The sequence below is a fragment of the Octopus bimaculoides genome, chromosome 12 (assembly GCF_046866305.1).
Source record: "Octopus bimaculoides isolate indiv1 chromosome 12, ASM4686630v1, whole genome shotgun sequence".
NCBI lineage: Eukaryota > Metazoa > Mollusca > Cephalopoda > Octopoda > Octopodidae > Octopus > Octopus bimaculoides.
In genome coordinates, this window is record NC_142939.1 from 38,133,912 (window position 1) to 38,151,596 (window position 17,685).

General features: G+C 41.8%; 1 protein-coding gene across 14 annotated transcripts in view; it reads right to left on the reverse strand.

The window, feature by feature from the left end:
- LOC106879092 (alpha- and gamma-adaptin-binding protein p34) overlaps window positions 1-17,685 on the reverse strand; it is a 209,338-nt gene that overhangs the window by 43,842 nt on the left and 147,811 nt on the right. The window lies entirely within an intron of this gene.

Here is a 17,685-nt window from a genome sequence, read left to right on the forward strand (position 1 = left end):
CACTGCAGAGATGCTCAAAATATCCGGCAGTGTTGGCTATAGCCTAGTCACCCGTATTACGAACCAGGTGATACACGAAGGAGTCATACCCTATGACTGGTGTAGCAGCATCATAGTCAACTGCTACAAAGGTAAAGGGGACGCTTTAGATACAAATAATTACAGAGGCATCAAGCTGTTAGATCAGGTTATGAAAGTTACAGAGAGGGTCATAGCCCAACTAATTAGGGAGCGAATCAATTTAGATGAGATGCAGTTTGGGTTCGTGCCAGGTAAAAGCACTACTGATGCCTTATTTCTAGTGAGACAGTTGCAGGAGAAATACCTAGCTAAGGATAAACCTCTGTACCTGGCTTTCGTTGACATGGAGAAAGCCTTTGACAGGGTCCCCCGATCCCTTATCTGGTGGTCAATGAGGAAACTTGGGATAGAAGAATGGTTAGTGAGAGCTGTGCGAGCCATGTACAGAGATGCTGCCAGTAAGGTGAGGGTTGGAAATGAGTACAGCAATGAATTCCGGGTAGAGGTAGGGGTCCACCAAGGTTCCGTCCTCAGCCCCCCCCTATTATTTACCATAGTCCTCCAGGCAATCACAGAGGAGTTCAAGACAGGTTGCCCTTGGGAGCTCCTCTATGCTGATGACCTTGCCCTAATTGCGGAGTCACTATCAGAACTAGAGGAGAAGTTTCAGGTGTGGAAGCAAGGTCTAGAATTGAAGGGCCTTAGAGTCAACCTAGCTAAAACCAAAATCCTAATAAGTAGGAAGGTAGATAAAACACAAACCCCTTCAGGTAGATGGCCCTGCTCAGTATGTAGAAAAGGAGTAGGTAGTAACTCTATAAGATGTACCCGGTGCAAGCTATGGACACATAAGAGGTGCAGCAACATCAAAGGCAGGTTAACTAGCAAGTTAGTTTTTGTTTGTGGCAGATGTTCAGGTGCAATAAAGACTGCAAACAAACAGGAAACAACTTCTATCTCATTCCAGGGTGAAAAACTAGAGGTAGTCGATAGCTTCCGCTATCTGGGCGACCAAGTTAGTAGTGGGGGTGGGTGCGCTGAAAGTGTAGCTGCTAGAATAAGAATAGCCTGGGCAAAGTTTAGAGAGCTCTTACCCCATGCTGGCGACAAAGGGACTCTCACTCAGAGTAAAAGGCAGACTGTATGACGCATGCGTACGAACAACCATGCTACATGACAGTGAAACATGGGCTGTAACTGCTGAGGACATACGTAAGCTCGCAAGGAATGAAGCCAGTATGCTCCGTTGGATGTGTAATGTCAATGTGAATACCCGTCAGAGTGTAAGTATCTTGAGAGAAAAGCTGAACATTAGAAGCATCAGTTGTGGCGTGCAAGAGAGACGATTGCGCTGGTATGGACATGTGGTGAGAATGGAGGAGGATAGCTGCGTGAAAAAGTGCCACACCTCAGCAGTTGAGGGAACCCGTGGAAGAGGTAGGCCCAGGAAGACCTGGGCTGAGGTGGTGAGGCAAGACCTTCGTACATTGGGCCTCACCGAGGCGATGACTACGGACCGAGACCTTTGGAAATGGGCTGTGCGTGAGAAGACCCGGCAAGCCAAGTAAGATCGTTGCCAGTGCCCCTGGACTGGTTCTTGTGCGGGTGGCACATGAGATGCACCATTTTGAGCGTGGCCGTTGCCAGTACCGCCTGACTGGCTCCTGTAGGATTTTCGAGCGAGATCGTTGCCAGTGCCCCTGGACTGGCTTGTGCGGGTGGCACATAAAAGACACCATTTCGAGCGTGGCCGTTTTCGTGCGGGTGACACGTAAAAGCACCCACTACACTCTCTGAGTGGTTGGCGTTAGGAAGGGCATCCAGCTGTAGAAACTCTGCCAAATCAGACTGGAGCCTGGTGTTGCCATCCGGTTTCACCAGTCCTCAGTCAAATCGTCCAACCCATGCTAGCATGGAAAGCGGACGTTAAACGATGATGATGATGATGATGATACATACATATATGTACATACCTACATATATATGTATATACACATGCATATATGGGTACAGGACATCAAAAAAATGTGAACAAAAAGAGAAACGAGAACATATAAAAAACAGAGAAAATGAGCAATTTTCGAACAATGAAAAAAACAAATAGAGAAACGAGATAGGCAACATAAAGAACATTCCCTTCATCAGTTGTCCCCTGTTTTATCTACTGTGCATTTCGAAGGTAGGGACACGATGCGACTTTGTTAAAACAGACTTCCCACAAAGCAAATTAAATAAAATTTGGGATTTTTTGTGGAGGGTTAAAGTAGTAGCAAAAATAGGACAGTGAGAACAAAACATTAAAAACAAACGGTGAGGGCCGTTAACCCAAGACGATGTCAAGTGGTGAATGCTGGAAAAACGAGCTTTGAGAAGAGACAGGTAAAAGCACATCTTGTCTTTAGGAAAGAAGTGGAAGAAGGAAAGATGGATAGCCGTTGGTCACATGTGAACAACGAGAGAGTCAAGGGGGAAGAGAGAGAGAAGGAATGGTGAAGGGGAGAGGAGAAGAATAGGGAATGGGTGGGAGAAAAACAAGAGAGGGAAATAGATAGAAAGAATAGAGATAGAATAAGAGTGCGTATCGTAATTATTAAGATAAAACCTACTTGGAAATGGACAGCCCTCACCGTTTGTTTTTAACGTTTTGTTCTCACTGTCGTTTTTCTTATCACTTTAAACCTCCACAAAAAATCACAAATTTTATTTAATTTGCTTTGTGGGAAGTCTGTTTTAACAAAGTCGCATCTTGTCCCTACCTTTGAAATGCAGAGTAGATAAAACGGGAGACAACTGATGAAGGGAATGTTCTTTATGTTGCCTGTCTTGTTTTGTTTCTTTCATTGTGCAAAAATTGTTTGTTTTCTCTGTTTTTTTATATGTTCACGTTTTTTTTTATGTCCTGTACCCATATATGCATGTATCATCATCATCGTTTAACGTCTGTTTTCATGCTAGCATGGGTTGGACGATTTGACTGAGGATTGGTGAACCGGATGGCTGCACCAGGCTCCAATCTGATCTGGCAGAATTTCTACAGCTGGATGTCCTTCCTAACATCAACCACTCCAAGAGTGTAGTGGGTGCTTTTACGTGCCACCGGCACGAGGGCTGGTCAGGTGGTACTGGCAACGGCCATGCTCAAAATGGTGTTTTTTACGTGCCACCTGCACAGGAGCCAGTTCAGTAGCACGGGCAATGACCTCGTTCGAATGTTTTCTAACATGCCACTGGCACAAGTGCCAGTAAGGCGACAGTGGTAACGATCACGCTCAAATGGTGCTATTTACGTGCCACTGGCATGGAAACCAAACAGCTGCTCTGGCAATTATCATGCTCGGACAGTGGTGTTAGTGCTCCACTGGCACAGGTGCCAGTCATCGAATATGGTTCAATTACAATTTTCGATTTCACTTGCCCCAACAGGTCTTCGCAAGCAGAGTTTAGTGTCCAATGAAGGGGAGGTTGGCATGGGTGCCAGTCGTCGAATTTGGTTCGATTTCGATTTCACTTGTCTCAACAGGTCTTTGCAAGCAAATTTTAGTGTCCAATGAAGTAAAGATACAAATAAGCTAGCTGGCTTCATTCCTTGCAAGCTTACGCATGTCCTCAGCAGTCACAGCCCATGTTTCACTACCATGTAGTATGGCTGTTCGTACACATGCGTCATACAGTCTGCCTTTTACTCTGAGCGAGAGGCCCTTTGTCACCAGCAGAGGTAAGAGCTCTCTGAATTTTTCCCAGGCTATTCTTATTCTAGCAGCTACACTTTCAGTGCACCCTCCCCGCTACTGACTTGGTCACCTAGGTAATGGAGGCTGTCAACTAATTCTAGTTTTTCTCCCTAGAATGAGGCAGAGGTTGTTTTCTGCACATTTTTGGTGTTTATTGTTCCTGAGCATCTGCCACATACAAAAACTATCTTGCTAGTTAGCCTTCCTTTGATATTGCTGCACCTCTTATATGTCCATAGCTAACACTGGGTACATTTTATAGAGTTTCTACCTACGCCTTCTCTACAGATCGAGCAGAGCCATCTACCTGAAGGGGTTTGCGTTTTGTCTACCTTCCTACGTATTAAGACTTTGGTTTTAGCTAGGTTGACTCTAAGGCCCTTCAATTCTAATCCTTGTTTCCACACCCGAAACTTCTATAGTTCTGATAGTGATTCAGCAATTAGAGCAAGGTCATCAGCATAGAGTAGCTCCCAGGGGCAACCTGACTTGAATTCCGCTTTTATTGCCTGGAGGACTATGATAAATAGGAGGGGGATGAGGACGGAACCTTGGTGGACCCTACCTCTACACGGAATTCTTCACTGTACTCTTTGCCCACCCTCACCTTACTGACAGCTTCCCTGTACATGGCTCGCACAGCTCTCACTAACCATTCATCTATCCCTAGTTTCCTCATTGACCACCAGATAAGGGATCGGGGGACCCTGTCATAGGCTTTCTCCATGTCAACGAAAGCCAAGTACAGAGGTTTATCTTTGGCTAGGTATTTCTCCTATTTGTCTTACCAGGTATGTACATATACGTATGTATATATGCATAGACTTATATATATTATATATATATATATATATATATATATATATATATATATATATATATATATATATATACATACATACATACATATATATATATATCATCATCATCATCATTTAGTGTCCGTGGTCCATGTTCTTTATTCTAACTCATGTTTCTCCTGTATGTGAGTAGCTACAGGCAAATACCATGCTGGCATGGATTGGATGGTTTGATCAGAGATGGCAAGCTAGAGAACTGCACTAGATTCCAGTCTGATTTGGCATGCCACTGCAGCAAGTACTTTTTACATGGTGCCAGTACAGGACTCTTGCAAGTCAATCCTCACATCAGGAGGACTTGTCTTAATACTTCTCTTGTGGAGTACAAGTCTTCTTGAGTAAAGCAAGGCACCAGGCATCTCAGTCCTTTGTCATCTCACCTGAAAGGTTTAACATTTTGAGGTCTTTCTTCAGCACTTCATCCCATGTCTTTTACGGTTTCTCACTTTCACATGTTCCATCAGTACATCATTATGGGGCTACTGGCATCCATCCACCTCCCATGACCCAAACAATGCAGTCTTCTCTCTTGCATACAGCAACTAATTCTTTTCAGATGAGATAACAGAGGACCAAGATGCTTGGTACCTTGCTATACAGAAGACTCCACAGCAGGAGTATTAAGACCGGTCTCTCTGAAGGTGAGAAGCACTCATGTTGTCACGTAAAACCGCCCGTGTGGTGCCATGTAAAAGCGGCATGTGGAATGAGACTGGAATCTGGTGCAGCTCCCCAGCTTTGGTCAAACTGTCCAACCCATGCTAGCATGAACAGACATTAAAATGATGATGATGATGATATTTATATATGAATACATATATGAGTGTGTGTGTCTGTATATGTATATGTATATGTTTCTACCCTCATTCTTGATCACTCTCTCTTTCTCTTGCTTTCTGCCTCAGGTTAGATAACCAAGTATCTCCTTTACATCTCCTGTATCTCTCTCAACCCTCTCTCTCTTGCCAGGTAACCATGTACCTCCTCTATAGCAAGACACCTGTTTCTGCTTCTATTTCTGTCACACTCTAACTTTTCATCATCTTATTTCTTTATTGCCCAAAAGGGGCTAAACATAGAGGGAACAAACAAGGATAGACAAAGGGATTAAGTTGATTGTATCGACCCAAGTGTGTAACTGGTACTTAATTTATCGACCCCGAAAAGATGAAAGGCAAAGTCGACCTCAGCGGAATTTGAATTCAGAACATAAAGGCAGACGAAATACCGCTAAGCATTTCGCCCGGCATGCTAATGTTTCTGCCAGCATTGACTACTGTTCTAACCTCTCATTACCTGGCACAAAGCCACCTCCTTAACTACTACTCCCCATGTCAGTTGAAGGGTTTTGTGTTGCAAGTTAATATAGATATGTGTGTGTGTGTGTGTGTGTATGTGTGTGTGTGTGTATGTGTGTGTGTGTATGTGTGTGTGTGTGTGTGTGTGCGTGCATGTGGTTGTGTTTGCCTTTCACCACCACTTGACATTGGTATAGGTTTGTTTACATTCCCGTAACTTAACTGTTTGGCATAAAAGACCTATAAAGTACCAAGGTTTAAAAAATAACTACTGGAGTTTGATTCATTCAGTCAAAACCCTTCAAGGCAGTACCCTAGCATGGCCAAAAGTGCAAGCTATAGACACATAAGAGGTGCAGTGAAATCACAGGCAGATTAAGAGAGAAAGTCATCATTGTATGTGGCAGATGCACCGGAACAATAAGCACCCTTAGAATATGATGAGATATATTTTCATGAACAAACACTTTGTGTATGTAATTTGTTTGAACCTTTAATAAATTAAAGCTTGAAATTCAAAAAGAATCTGTTGATTCAACCTGGTATATGTGTTCTTGCATACACATGTACACAGAGATGCATATATATATATATATATATATATATATATATATTTAATTATATGTATTTCTTCTATCTTAATGAATAAAAATTCTTCGGATAGAATAAATGGGTTAATAGAAACCAATGTAGCAAAGAACACAAAATAACTGTCGTGTAGTTCCTGTTTTTAAGGCAGGAACTCCTTGAAATTTTGGGTATTTGAGTATATTTAAAAATTTAAGGAATGGAGAAAACGCATGTTATAATTGCATACTTTATTCCCACATATGTTTCAAAGGATTACAACCTATGTGATCCATAGGGATCTGTGATATTAAAATTGTAACCTTCTCTTCAGGGGATGCATGGGAATCATCTTAAACTTAAGACATTATGACTCGGTCATAATGTCTTAAGTTGATCATGGCTTGATATGTCACAAGCTGCGAAACCTTGGCATAACTGGTAAATTAGGAGAATGGCTGCATGACTTCCTGAATGGTAGAAGTCAGACAGTTGTAGCCAATGGAGAACTATCTAGGGAAACACAAATATTGAGCGGTGTTCCGCAAGGAACTGTCCTGGGGCCACTACTGTTCATAGTGGCCCTTCTGGACATGCCCACGGTCACTCGGAGAGCCACTGTCACTAGCTACGCTGATGACACAAAACTATCTCAGGCAATAAAGAATCCTGATGATATTGTAAGCCTACAGAATGACCTAAATGCAATATATGAGTGGGAAGAGCAAAACAATATGTAGTTCAATGCGGAAAAATTTCAAGTACTGCGCTACAAGGCCACAAGTGCCTCCCGACTGGCATACACAGGACCTGGAGGTACTGCAATCCCAGAACCACAAGCCGTGAGAGACCTGGGCATCATTTCACATGCACATTGTCAAGTTGACAGCAAAGTGCAGACAACTGGCAGGGTGGATACTGAGGACATTCCGTACAAGGGATCAAAAAGTCATGTTGACTCTATGGAAGACATTTGTCCTGAGCCGCCTAGACTATTGCTCTCAGTTGTGGTCACCACACAGTGTCAAACGGACAGCAGAACTCGAGGCAATTCAGAGGCACTATACAAAAAAGATTGCCACAGTCCAGCAGATGAACTACAGGCACTAGGTCTCTACTCCCTGGAACGCAGGCGGGAGAGATATGTAATAATATACATATGGAAAATACTGGAAGGACTGGTGCCGAACTTTGGCATCAAGTACTACAGGAATGCCCGCACGGGTCGCCACTGCATGGTGCCAAAGGTGCCGTCCACTGCATCTCACATAAGAACAAGATACTGCAGCAGCCTCGGTTTCAGAGGACCTCAGCTCTTCAATGCCCTGCCAAAACATTTGAGAGACCTGCAAGACACGGATGTGGAGGTCTTCAAGACAAAACTCGACGCTTTCCTCTCCACGATACCAGACGAACCAATGGCTCGAAATGAGACACAGTTTAGGGCAGCTATGTCAAATTCTCTTATACACCAGATGTGCCATCAAAACTCTTGATTGGACTATATCAGGTGCAGGAGAAGAGCCATGCAAGGAACGTGAAGAGAGCAAAGCATAAAGACAGAAAATCACGGTGGTGCTCCAGCATGACCACAGCCACTTGGCTGAAACCCATAAATAAATAAATAAATAAATATATTTTATGGAAAGAGTCTTACAGCTGTTTCTGGGAAGATCCAGTACTTCCCTTCATTGGAGACAAAAATAGTAAAGGAATCGATTATTATATCCATAGGCGTAGACTTATAGTATGAAGTGAGAGTGAATGTGATGCGCTGAAAAAAGAAAGAAAGAGAGAACAGTACCTGGAGTGTAGTTTCATTCCAGTAGTAAGTATCCGTGTAAAGTAATCCTTGTGGAAATTTTCCGGAAATAGTTGCTGCAGCAGCAAAGGCTGAGATAGCAAAGGTGTATACATGCCATACTGTGTCCGAGGTACTTTGCTTGTGTTTACTTGAAGGATGCCCAGGTCAAGTGAGAAATGTGCGTAGGGTAAGTAGGTCAAGTCTTGAAGACAGAGTGGGAAGGGGATAGAGGAAAGATTCAGGTGGAGAATGGTAGTGGTATATTTTTATGGTCAGTTGATCTGACTGGATAGAGAGGATGAGTATAGTGAGGGAAGGAGGAAGGGGGGATGAGGTTAAAAGGTTTAGTGAGGAGGAAGGAATGCGCAGAGGTAGTATATAGGTGGTGGGGGTATGGGTGACAAACCAAGGTCAGTAATAAAGAAAAAGAGGAATGAGATAGGTAGTTGGTAGTATCATATTCTAAAAGATAGCTAGACCAATTTACAGACGGTGGAATTGGGATTGAAAGTAACCAAGCAGCTTGTATGTGGTGGTGGTGTTATTGTCAAGTAGAGTGTAGAGGAGGTAGATTTGGGAATATATATATAGTGGTGATAGGATCGAAAAAGAAGTGAGTCTATTCAAAAGATGGTAAAAAGATGGATGGTTTTGCCAGGTTGAATAGGTTGCCTATGGGGAGCCGTGCGATTATGTTGCGTGATCGTTTGTGCACTTTTGTTTGTGATAAAATTCAAAGGTATGGAAAGAACAGTGATTGCAGTTGCTAAATGCTTCATTATATCGATTAAGTAGAGAGGGAGAATTGTATTTTAAAATATGGAATGCCTCCTTTAGGCAAAGCTTGCAGTTGGAGCGCTGGCCCTGGTATGGAGTTCCAGAATCTAAGATGGACCATTTTAAAGTATATTGGGTATTTGTGCTTTTGAGGTGATGAATGTGATTGGCTAATGTTGTAGATTTACTGTTTGTCATATCTAAAAGAGTGCAAATGGGCTGCGTAGCGATGTTTGAAGTTTTTAGTTGTACCTATGTATGTAGCAGTAGAGTTATGTAATAGATTTCTCACGGTGCATTTATATATTACGTTGTATCTTATGCAATGTGTTTGAAGCGGGCAGATAGTCCCGGAGCGACAGTTACAAGTATAGAAGGCTTGAGGGTTGCGTCTGTTGGTGGGTGAGGTATTACTATTGGAGGATATGTTATTGGGGGATGTGTAAGAATCTAGATCGATGGAATTATTGTTATAGCTATTTGTCCTATCATTGTTATTATTGGTATTGTTATTATCTAGAATATTAATGGGTTGGGATCTACTGTGGTTTTGTTCGAGTGTACAGGCGTTATTGTTAGAAGAACGTATATTAATGTCCGTGTTGGGTGTATGTGTGTGTCGGGTGTTGGCGCTAGCGTAGTTATGGTTGCATAGGTTTTGGTAATAGAGCGAAAGTTTATGTTTATTAGAAGTTGCTATAATAGATTCGAAGTTAGGAGTGGTAGAGTACGGCAATTTTAAAGTGGATCTGTTGAATATAGAGTGGTATTTGTGTTGTCGTGGGAAGTTAGAATCTAGTATTTTAAAGAAAGATTTGGCTAAGTTCCTAGTGTTAAGTGAAAATGGGGGGGGGGGGTGTACCACAGGATGGAGCGGCCACCGCTTTTTTGGGGGGTTCTGTGCATGTTGTAATCAAGGTATTTAGGTGGAGGGCAGTTGTCTATATTTTTGGTGCGGCTAACTGTTTTATACATCTTAGATTTAGCCCTAGTGTTATAAGTGTGTTTGTGGGGTCTGTTTGAATATGTGGGTGGTTGGTTGTGGTTGTGATTAATGTTATGTCCTTGAGGTGCGATTTGGGATATAAATTGTTTAAGTCTGGTGTTATGGATGTATTTTATTTGTTGAGAGAAACCACTAGCCGCTAGTGTTTGATTGTAGTATGGAGTGTGATTGTTAAAGATTTCTTCGGAAGAGGATAGATCAGATATGCGGGTTGAGATACCTATGATTATGTTATCGAAAGTAGATCTGTGATGATTAGAGTGAATATTGAAGTATTTTAGGTACTGGTTGGGTTTATGATAGGGGGAGTGCTGCGAGTTAGATAGGTTCAGAGAGACGTCCAAGAAGTTAGCCGTTTTATACGCGTTTTCGAATGTTATTGATAGATTCATACTTGAGAAGAATTTGTGTAGATCCTTTTTTGTCCTTTCTATGGAAGATTTATTAGTAGCCTTGGTAATAAGTAAAGCATCGTCTCTATATAGACCGCCATGGATGTTAGGGAAGTGTGATTTTAATTGGTGGAGTATATACAATCCAACTAAATCCGTGGCCTGAGCAGAATCGGAAGATCCCATGGTTACATCAAATAATTTGTTAGAGCTATTAGTATGTTGATTAGCTCGGAACCAGAGCTTGTTTTCGAAAGCTATAAGAGTTTTGTGAGCATTGATTATAATGTTAATTTCTAAAGGGGTTATGCTAGTAAGATTCCTGGCGAAGAGAATAGCCTTATTTAAAAGCTTAGGAGATATAGAGGAGTAATAATTGTTGATATCGAATTGTAGGAACGAGAAGGAGTTTTTGCTCTCCAAGGTGTGGAACCATGCAATGACCTCCCCGGTGTGGTACCATAGATTTGCATGTAGTTTCTCTTTGACGATTGGTATTATCTTGTCTAAAATATTCTTGCTAATTCTTCCGAGGTCTGATTTTGTAGGGCATATTAAACGAATAGATGGTTTTGTAATGAAATCCTTCTTGTGGTCCTTGAGGTTGAAGTGTGGAGGTGTGGGGCAGTACGGTTCTGTTCTGTCATCCACGTTTAACCTCCTCATGATTTTGCAGTGGCTGATGTTGACCTCGTTTAAGGCAGATGTTGATGCCAGCTTGTAGGACCTGTTTAATTTGTTCCTAATGAATTTGATGTATTCCTCTACTGTGATGGGATATAAATTTCCTGTTTTGTCCGAAAGTATATGCAATTTGGGGGAATTAGAAATTCTTTTTATGGTCTGTGATAGCTTTTTTTGAAAGTTTGAATTGGATTTAGAGAATTTAATGTTTTTTATTAAATCAATCATTTCTCACTTGACCTGGGCATCCTTCAAGTAAACACAAGCAAAGTACCTCGGACACAATATGGCATATATACACCTTTGCTATCTCAGCCTTTGCTGCAGCAACTATTTCCGGAAAATTCCCACAAGGATTACTTTACACGGAATGAAACTACACTCCAAGTACTGTTCTTTCTTTCTTTCTTTTTTCAGCGCATCACACTCACTCTCACTTCATACTATAACTCTACGCCTATGGATATAATAATCGATTCCTTTACTATTTTTGTCTCCAATGAAGAGAAGTACTGGATCTTCCCAGAAACAGCTGTAAGACTCTATCCATAAAATATATTTCCAACTTTACCATTGCTCTCTTTATCTTTTTATATATTTATACATATATATATATATATATATATATATATATATATATATATCACACACATATGCACCAGCATAGGTACACAGGAGCACAAGTACATTATATATAATGTAGAAGTAGGGGTGGTTACGAATTGCTAGGAAAACGTGCAGAAGAAAGATGCATAGCTATCGTGGAGATGGTGAGGGCATGGGGAGGGAGTAGAAACAGGAGATAAAATGACAACTTATTTAGTAATTATTATGAGAATACATAATTCGTAATTGTCTGATGCTAAATGGAGACTCCCAAGAATATTTATTAACTAAAATGGCAATCGCCAAAAACAGTATACAACTATTTCACACTATATACAAGAACCAACAAATTAACAACATATTACCATTGTATTTTAAGTCTAAAGGAAGGGTAGAAGCTAGAGATTACATGTTACAAAACAGAATTTAAAACTTAAAAGATCTTTTTCATTTTGCCAATATAAAATGACAAAAATGACATTTATATGTTAGGTATGGTTTGTGTAGTTAAGAAGTCACCTTTGCTACCACAGGATTCCAGGTTCATTCCCATCGCATAGTACACTGGGCAAGCTTCTTCTAATACAGTTCTGAGCAAACCAAATGCCTTGTTAGTGAATTTGGTAGATGGTATGTGGTGTGTGTGTGTGTGCATGTATAGATATATATATACATTCATACACAGGGTGTTTGGGCCAAATTTGATTATTTTTTCATGTTTCCTTTTTGCAGGGACAACTTGATTTATTGGAGAACAGTCAACACTGATGAGAGTATAAAGATTAAAGCTGCGGTTGAGAAAAGTTAGCTGACATGGAGGACTGGAAGCCATCTGAGTGTAGGAAAGAAGTTACCTGTACATGATGATTTGCGCTGAGTATCAAAATGCAACATCACAACTGCTGCTCAATGATCTGTGAACACTTTAAATGCTGTAAGACATGACATTTACAGCTGCAACAGAGACGACAAAGTGGTGGCCAGTATGAAAGGACACAGGAGGTATTCTAACTGTGTCCATATATATATTGTTGTATCTTGGAAGGGTCATTACATCAATAATAATAACCTACTGGTTCAATATCACTTCTTTATTGTTAGTTAATTGGCTAAATATCTAACCAACTAACTAATTGACTGTTTGGTTAGCATTCAAACTGGCCAACTCCAGCCAAAATAATCTCCGCTTTATTTGTTCAAATCAGCCATAACCAGCTGTAATCAACTTCTGTATGAAATTGCTAAAAAACATACACAATCATGTTATTGAATTCTCATAGCTTTGTGACAATGCAAGATAAAGCCTTTCTGCCTTTACTCAAATATAAATACTGTGAAAGTTTTTAGACCGCATGATTTTTTCAACATTGGAAGTGAAGTGTGTCTATATGGCGTCAGCAAGTAGAAATTCTGAATTTGAAGGTTTTATACTTGATGATATACAAAATGTAAAAAAAAAAAAAAAATAGTGATTTGTCTTCAGATGAATCTGATATTGATATTAATGAATTTTCATCATCAGATGATGAAGATTTCGTCAGTGAGAGTGAAGAAAATGACAACATTCAAAACATTACAGCAACATAGTTGAAAGTTACATCAACCACAATTCCAGGTTCCACAGAAAAGACTGGTCCATAACACAATTTACCTCCTGATGCTCAACCCTTGGGTTCATCATCATCATCATTTAATGACCATTGTCCATGCTGGCATGGGTTGGATGGTTTGACTAGGGCTGGCAAGCAGAGAGACTGCATCAGACTACAGTCTGATTTGGCATGGTTTCTATGGCTGGGTGCCTTTCCTAACACCAACTACTCTGAGAGTGTAATGGGTGCTTTTATATGCCACTTGCATGACACCAGTATCTGCCAAGACTGATTTTACTTGGCTTGATGGGTCTTCTTCTGAAGCACAGCATAATGCCAAAGGTCTTGGTCAGGTCAAACTAAAGTGTTTGACCTGAGCAAAAAAAGAAATTAAAAACTAGTGTAATAGGTGTAAAACAACGTGCTGTAAATGAATATGAAAAAAAGATGCAAACTCATGAACGAAGGGGGGGGGGGACTCGGAAAATGCACATAATCAGACCATGACCTTTAAACTCTCGTGTTTGACCCAAGTAAAAAACAAAAAAAATTAATTAGTGTAATAGATGCAAAACAACATGCTGTAAACGAATATGAAAAAAATGCACACTCGTGAACAGAGGGGGGGGGGACTTGGAAAAGTCACATCATTAGACCATGACCTTTAAACTCTAGTGTTTGACCTGAGCACAAAAACAATTAAAAATTAGTGTAATAGGTGTAAAACAACTTGGTGTAAACAAATATGGAAAAAAAATGTGCATTCGCGAATGAGGTGGGGTGGGGGAGAGGACTCGGAAAGTTCACATCGTGAATGTTGCAAGTTGTCTCACCACAGTCCTCCCCCAAATAGTGTGATAGGTGTAAAACAACTTGCTGTAAACAAATATGAAAAAAATATGCACACTCGTGAATGGAGGTGGGGGGGACTTAGAAAATTCACGTCGTCAGACATTGACCTTTAAACTTCAGTGTTTGACCCGAGCAAAAAAAGACTTAAAAATTAGTGTAATAGATGTACAACAAATGAGGCATTTGGCTATTGTGAATATTGACTGCCAATTCTTTCCCTTTGATTATAGTGGGCGGTCACACTCATGCCTCGTCATTAGTGACATGCACGAACGCAGGCACTAATGATGAGGCATTCCTGAGGCGACTCCCACTGTCCTGCCAAGGGAACATGTGAACCACCTTATAATTTTAGTTACTGCTAGTCATCATACAGGGATCCTGCCTGCAAGATCCCTATGCTGAGAGCTAATCTCTCACCGTATGTGTAGGATAGCTGTCCTGCTGAGTAGTCTTCGGAATGACCTGTCCTTAATGCCCAAGGCATCTAGCGCCGCACTCGCAGGCCAGCACCAGGCACCACAGGCATTGATTGGGAGTCCATGCACTTCTACCAGCTGATCAAACTCTTGCAAAAGCAATGGTATGATCAGTCAATACTTGCGTACTTTCTCAAGAGATGCCTCTCTCAAGGCATCTCCCTGCTCCGGCTGGATGGTCACATCTACTACTACTACTTTCTCAGGACAGTTAAAAACTAAGTCAGGTATCAGCCTGTAGCCTCCCACAATGTACGGAGGCTCCACACTAATACTCCAGCCATAGGTGGCAGCTTCTTTCGCTACCAGATTACAGATTTTGTTGTGTCTGGCAAGTCGTGGCCCTTTAAGGGTGCCACAATCTCTGCTGACGTGAGATATTGTCTCCGCCCCTACTCTACACTTTGGACACATGGAGTCCACTCGACCACCATGTATCATGGTCTCTCAGGTGGGAAATACATTGGAGCACATCTTGAGTAAACTCAAGAAGCACTTCTCTGTAATCCCACCAGGTCTACTTATCCAACTATTGCCAATCACATCCCCACAAAACGCTGCCACACACGCCCCGTGCACTGGATGGGCCACCCATCTATGGGAGTGCACCAGCCAGATGTCAAGGTCATATTCGGTAGTATCAACAGGGAGCAACAGCAAGTCAAAGGAAGCTACTAATTGCTGATTCCGTTGGGCTAATCCTGCCGAATCAGCAATCTTTTTTACGGAGGCATATCTCGACATCAGAAGGCGAAGATTACGGCGGATGACACATTTGGGGATCAGCCTCACCATCTGGTGATGTCTTAACCCACCATCACACCGGCTGCTATATAGAAAGGAAGAAGAAGTGTTATCTGAGAGATGAAGAATCCACTTAACTCCCACACGGATGACGGTGTCAAGTCTCTCGAGAATTCCTCTTGACGGTAGCACCTGCGTGAGACTATAAAACAGTCTTGGCAAATAGTACTGCTGTAACAAGAGGAATTTCTGTCAGGGTTTCAGTGGATCCCTGCAAATCTTATTGATATCCAGGGACACCTGCTCCACTGAATCTAAACAAAATTCCTGACTCGAGCTTGAAGTCCATGTAGGAACATTAAGTCCTAGGTAGGACACCTTCTCTCCTGGTTCTACCTTTCTCATCGCATTACCATGGTAACTCGGTGGAGTGCTATTGTTGACAAGACAGGACTTGCCCCAACCACGAATGGAGAACCATGCACACTTACCGATGTTGATTCCTAGCCTGACTGTACGACAGAACTCCAGGGATCTACCCACAAGAGCCTGGAGACCATTGTGTGACCCAGCGACTAGGACCTGATCCCCTCAACACTGAGACCTCCGCTGTCTGACAGAACATCTAATAGGGTTGGTCGCAATGTTAAAGAGGACTGGCGAAAGCACATCCCTTTGTCTAACACCCAGGCGAATCTTGATGCGCTCGCTAAGTTGCCGACCGACTGAGAATCATAGATCCCCTCCATGAGTGCTATAATGTGCTCATGGAAGCCAAGCCTGGCGGGACCCATTCCTATAAAGAATGGTGTCAAGCAGGATGACATCCATGCCCCAACTGCTGCTTTTACTCATGTTTTTGCTAAGGTTAGCTCTCTGGGAATACCTGGACAATAACATCATTGACGAGGCACTCATTCAGGCAGGTAAGAAGAATATTTGCCACAACCTTGCCAGCAGCTAATAGAGCAATACCTCTATAGTTACCACACATTGTTCAGGCTCCTTTTCCTTTATAGAGAGGAAGAATAATTGCATCCTTCCAGTCCTTAAGTATTGCACCATCCCTCCAGACTGCACTAATAAGTTTGTGAAAGGACTGTATGATGTAATCACCACCAAATCGCAAGACCTCAGCACAAATTCCATCCTTTCCAGGTGCCCTACCAAGATTCAATTTACTTATTGATGTCATTACTTCATCTATTGAGGGCGTGAAATTTAAGGAACCAATGATAGGTCTTTGTTGCATAGTATCCATCACTGTTTCATCCACAACTGACTCAAGGTTTAGGAGTTTCGAGAAGTGTTCGATCAAGTGACCTGCGATTTCTGTTGATTTAGTAAATAGAGTGGAAGACTCCTTGGAAAGCAAAGGAGCTGATGTGGAGCTCTTAGGTCCATAAGCTTGCTTCATAAGATGGTAAAGCTTCTTCCTGTCATTTGCATCAGCAGCAGCATGAACATCACGAGCATGATTCTCCCACCAAGTGTTCTGCATCTTCCTGAGAGATTGCTGCAGTAATGATTTTACACTGCTATAGTGAGCAAGTGCTAGATTTCACTGCACAAGAGAAAGTCCTCTGTGTAGCAATACATTGTGGGCATGGCGCTTTACAGCCAATAGTCACTGAACTTCAGAGTTATTTTCATCAAACCAGTCTGTGTCTGGCAGTAGCATATCCCAGTGTTTCAGCAGCATTTTGAAGAACCTGGTCTCGAAAATCCTACCATGCTGCAGTATGAGTCAGAAGCTCTTTCCTCAACATAGCATCATATATCTCGTGGACATTCAAACGTCAAGGAATGCAGACTGGCCCTCTTCTCTCTTTCACTCTAATCATCATCTGGAAGTTTGCTCACACCAAACTGTGAGCTGTCCAGCATTCCGATCCATGAAAGGACTTGACACTACAAATGTCATAGATGTCACACTTGTGGATGATGGCATAATCCAGTAAGTGCCAAACTTTAGGCCTTGGATGCATCCATGTTGTCGTGTGATCACCTTTGTGTATAAAATGAGTGCTTGCAATGTAAAGTTCATGTTCATCGCAAAGCTCCAGTAGCATTACTACTCATTTTCCCTACTGGAAAACATCCTAGAGAGTTCCATGTTTGCCAGTCAGTTCCAACCCTGGCATTGAAATCCCCCAGTAGAACGACCTCATCAGTATTAGGGATTTTCATAAGTATAGCTCTCAACTAGGTATAAAAAATACTTGCATCTTTATCACACCTACCTTTCAGGTGAAATCTTAGAGTCTTTAGA